General features: G+C 38.6%; 1 pseudogene; it reads right to left on the reverse strand.

Annotated features, from left to right (window-relative positions):
• Nucleotides 1-1,174: 1,174 nt before the first annotated feature.
• LOC102732033 (tax1-binding protein 1 homolog pseudogene) lies at nucleotides 1,175-4,893 on the reverse strand (annotated as a pseudogene).
• Between the last annotated feature and the right edge of the window lie 455 nt (nucleotides 4,894-5,348).

The raw sequence follows: 5,348 nt of genomic DNA on the forward strand, positions 1-5,348 counted from the left end.
AAAAAAAAAAAAGATTCTCTCCTTCTCCCTCTGCCCCTCCCCACCTCTCTAAAAAAAAAAAAAGTTAAAAAAAGAAATTATGAAATGTATTTATAAATTTGCAAATTTAAAAAGTGCTGGTATAACACTCAGTTCACAATACTTCTTAGTTTTCCCTAGAAACTAAGGCTTCTAAGAGTTAAAAATTCTAAATAATATATATAATTAAAGCTACTGGAAATAATAAGGGAAGCATCTTCACATGCCAGAAACATAGGAGGTGTTTTCAGTAAGACAAGGTATGAAGAATGGGGGTGTTTTTTATTAAGGGAAAAGAAAGTAATTTTGTTTTAAAGTGAGGCTGATTGTTTAAAGAAGAAAAACAGGACAAAATTGGAATGTAGAAAAGAAAGTTGTAGGGGTGCCTGGGTAGCTCAGTCGTGAAGCAGCTGCCTTCGGCTCAGGTCATGATCCCAGGGTCCTGGGATCGAGCCCTGCATCGGGCTCCCTGCTCAGTGGGAAGCCTGCTTCTCCCTCTCCCACTCCCCCTGCTTGTGTTCCCTCTCTCACTGTGTCTCTCTCTGTCAAATAAATAAAATCTTTAAAAAAAACAAGTTGTAGAAAGATTATAGAAAAGGAATGTTTGAAAAGGAATTTTAATGTATGGTCAAACTGGCTAAGATTAAAATTAATTTACTTAAAAATGAATTTTAATATCAAAAGTAACCTGGTGCAAAATTAGAATTTGCTTTTTTCTCTGTTAAAAGAACAGTTTTCTTGGATTTTTGGTATGTTTTTGATAACAGATTATGTAAAGTTTCTTTACTTTTTTATGATAAACTATTTTTATTACATAGTATTTCATAGGTATATTCAATCAAGAAGGTCAACAGAAACTTGTAAATATTCTGCTAAATAGCACACTCTACATACATAGATTTTCAATGTGGTAACATTGAAATAATCCATTTCCTTTATTCACATAGTTTTGCAAACTGGGGAATAAATAAGGATACAAACACAGAAAAACTTCTTTTCTTAAACTTGTAAGATTAAACGGAGAATACAATTCTATTTAGTGATAAGCCGATGATTGACCCTGACCCGAGGAACACAAAACTCAAAAAAGTAGCTCTTGTTCAGAAAAGTGTGGTAGAGGGTGCATAGAAGTGATACCTTGTGGTCTCCATAGTGGTCTATTTGAGGTGATTTTTTTAAATTGCTAAACTGTATTACCAACTCATAATAAAAGGTAACTAGTCAAAATTTAAAGCATTCTGATCAAAATGGGTCTGCACATGCCTTTCAGAGCCCAACGGGGCTCCATCCGAGGACCCTGGGATCATGACCTGAGCTGAAGGCAGATGCTTAACCAACTGAGCCACCCAGGCGCCCCACATTCTCATCTTCTTTACTGTCCTCAGGGTCTTCTAAACCATCAAGCCCACTAACGTTTCCAGCAGGCTGGCTGCAGACAACATCTTCCAGTCCCCAAGAAGGTACTCTCACAGGCAGCCTTTGGATTTCACCTGGGTAAACAGCACCATCTGCTCCATCCCTGGTTTCCTGTGTTGCGTTAAGGATCACCAGACTGCAGAACTGGCTGTGTATTCAGCACTGCAGCAACATGACCATTTTGCTCGGAGCAGGTGTTGAGATACCGTGAGATCTTCTGAGGACTCTGGAAATTCTGACCTTCCATTGTCCTTTCTGCTTGATTTTCTAGACTCCTTTTAAGTTCCTTCTCCCTGGAGAAGTTTTCCAGATGTGAAGTTAGACCATTTATCTTTGTCTTTCTCTGTCAGTTGAAGTTTGTAATTGTCCTCTACTTCAGCTAGTGCTAGTGTTACATTTCCAGCAGTCTTCACTTGCTCTTTCCGTTTCAGCTCCATGTTTGCAGTTCATCGACATATTTATTGAATTTTGTTTTCTCATCCCGCAAGAGTCGTTTACCTTTATTATATTTTTCTGTTTTGTCAGCAGTTTCTTTGGTCACTTCACAGACTTGCCCCTTTGTTACACCGTCAGAATCTGTCTCGGCTGCAGACGGGGGTGGCTTTATATCTATAGTAGACCCAGCAGTAGCTGGGTCTGTGTTTATGGAGGCACCATTGCCTTTTTTGCTGATTCCCAGTTTTCTTTGTGAAGACACTGTTGCTATTGGCTGATTGGTCTGAAAGTTTATTTGATTTTGGAGCCTCTGGCATTCCTTAATTTTTTTTTCTTTGTAATGATCTGTTGCCATCTGAAGACAAAGTTTCAAGTCTTCAACTTCTCAGTTCACGTTCCAGTCTATCAGTCTTTTCCTGGCCTTTTTTCCTCCACAGCATTTAGTTTAAGTTCTGCCACTGCATCAGCTTTTTTCCAAGCGTGCAGTATGCAGATCTGCCATTGTTTTATCTTGCACATTTACAGCATCACTAAAAGTTCTTTGGCCAGAAGAAAACTTCTTGCCAAGTTGCCTGAACATGTTCCTCTGCTTATGAAGTTGCTCCTTAAAAAAAAAAAACAAAAAACAAAAAACAAAACCGTATCTTCCTTACTTGAGGTTGTAAACAAGAAAGCCGTTTGCAGATTTTCCTTTTCAGCCAAACAGAACTACGGCCTGCCAGTCTCTTCTTTGAAATGAGTAATCATGCTTTCTTTTTTTTTTTAAGTTTATTTATTTAAGGAATCTCTACAGTCAGTATGCGACTTGAACTCACAACCCCAAGATCAAGGGGCATACGCTCCCCCCTTACTTCCCTGACTGAACCAGCAGGTGCCCCTGAGTAATCATGCTATCTTTGTTCCCATCTAAATTCTTTAAAGTCTGGACCTCTGACACAAGCTTGGTATTTTCTATTTCAGTATTCTTCAAATGTACCTTATAAAGTTCCTTCTCATCCTTTTCCATCTTCAACTGATATTCCAGTTGTTCTCTTTCATATTGTGCCTTCCAGAGTTTGTCCTTTAAACTGTCTAATTCAGTTTCTTTTTCAATTGCTTTATGTGTCACTGACACAATATCTTCCTCAAGCCGGAGAGCTTTGGATGTAGCTTCATTGTATCTCTTCTTAATTTCTTCATTTTCCGTTTTTAATTTTGTGATACTTCAACAAGACCCTTTTGCTCTGCTTGCAGTTGGTCACATCTTTTTGATGGTTAAGCTCTCTTTCCAGTCTTCCAACTTATTCTCAAAGTTGTGTTGTTTCTCCTTCCAGAACAGCAATTAACTTTAATAGTTCTTTTTCTTTCATGGTTTCTTCAATTTTCAACTCACGAAGGCCAGCTTTTTGGTTACAACCAACATGTCAGAATTTCCTTCATCTTCCACAGTAAGTAACTCTTCAACTGGAGAAGCTTGAAACTGGAAAGGTTTACTTGTTCCATGAATTTCACCCTTATGGGTAACATAACAGAACTGATAAAATTCTCCATCATCATTTGGAAGGTAATATCCTTGAAATGCTAACACACAATTAACTGTTGATCCTTCTATGTAATGTTCAGGCATAGGAGACCATAAAATTGTGTAATAATTGCAAGCAGTACTCCATCCAATCTTGAATATACCAACCCAATCTTTTGGATGTGGATGGATATATGGAGTTAAGGTGTAATGACATTCCAGGTGTGCATTAGGAAGATAACTCTTGGCCACATTTTGAAAGATGACGTGGACAAAGTTGGAAGTCTGCAAGGGGACTTCTTGAAGAGATGTCACTGTGACTCCTTCAAGGGGCTCCAGGCAGAGGGAGCATGAGAGAGGCTTCTGAGCCTATACCCCCATCAACCGCCAAACCTCTCCCACCACCACTGCCTCCCTCCACCGACTGGCTACACTTCCCAAGTTTCTTTACCTTTTGAGTATTAAGTTTCATAATAATCTGTGGTTCTATTTAGACAAGTGCTTTAAAACCTTTTTTTTAAATATTTTTTACAAACTACCCAAAGTCAAATTGTAAATGAAGTCTTTTTGACATGCACTATTTCAAAGTACTTGTTAAATTAGGCTTATTTGAAATGTAACTAAATGTGAAGTATTTGTTAAATTAGGCTTATTTGATATGTACATTTCATGGGACCTATTGTCAAATAAGTAATACTAAGCCTTCTTTATATTGTATTTTAAGATTGTGGTACACGTGAATGAAGTCCATTCTCCTTCTGCAAGAAATGGCCCTTCATTGCCAGGCTTTTGCCATCTTGATGTCTTTGTAACATGACAATACTCTGCTCCTGAATCAGAGAAATTAAGATGGGTGAACAGTGGTTGTAAATTAAATGAACAATCAGGGCCATGGGAAACCCAAGACACCTGCTTAGTTCTTCCCAGCTGCCTGGCAAACCCCATTTTTTGGTTTTTGCATTCCTTCACTCCCTAGTGCATTTAAGGTGACTCAAATTATGAATAGACATCGGTGGAAAAACTTCCATAACATTGCAAAAATAATCTACCAGTAATAATCCTGGAATATACATAATCCTATAAAACTGGTTTTGTTACCAGAGGCTTCAGACCTCCTTCTGGACCTTCTGAACATCTGCAGCTGGACTTCATTCAACTGCCACTTATTATGGGTTATGAATATGTTCTTGTTATTTGTATGTGGTTTTCCAGATGGGTTGAAGGTTTCCCCTGCTACAAAGCTGATGTCCTCATGGTAGCAAAGAAACTGTTAGAAAATGTTTCTCACTTGATATACCTTTCCCAGTCTCTAGTGATCAAAGAACCCACCTTCACCAGGCAAATCATATGAACCTTAATGAAAACCTTGCAAACTTCTTGGGATTATCATTGTCCCTATCATCCTCCATCTTCAGGCAAGGTTGAGAGAACTAATGGGATCCTCAAATTTAAAACCTCTAAACTTGCCAAACAACTGGACTTCCCTGACCTAAGGTATGCTTTTGATTTTGCTGACTGCTCATGGTAACCTTTTGGGAAACATAAACTCATTCCACATTAGATAGTTACCAACAGACCAATGTCTATTGATATACAACTTTCTGCTGATCCTTTATTATCTCATGCTAATATGACTGGCTACTGTAAGTCTTTAATGTCTTATGCTAAAGCCTATCATCAACAGGTTAAAGAAGCCTCCCCAGATTCCAGTTCAAAGGATCTTGCTGGTCACAGTATGGAGGCTGGTGATTGGGTATTCTGGAAATGTCATTAGAGAAAAACAGCCCTTGAGCCTCATTGGAAGGGACCTTACCAAATGCTCCTGACCAGGGACACTGCTACAAAATTAGAAGGCATTGAGCCTTAGATACACATCTCACAACTGAAGAAGGCTCCTTCTGATATCTGGTCCTGTATAGACACTGGAGACCTCTGAAACAAATTGACAAGGAAGAGAAGTAGCTGACATTGAGGTAAA

This window comes from Leptonychotes weddellii, chromosome 7, assembly GCF_054177405.1.
Source record: "Leptonychotes weddellii isolate Sample4059 chromosome 7, ASM5417740v2, whole genome shotgun sequence".
Classification (NCBI taxonomy): Eukaryota; Metazoa; Chordata; class Mammalia; order Carnivora; family Phocidae; genus Leptonychotes; species Leptonychotes weddellii.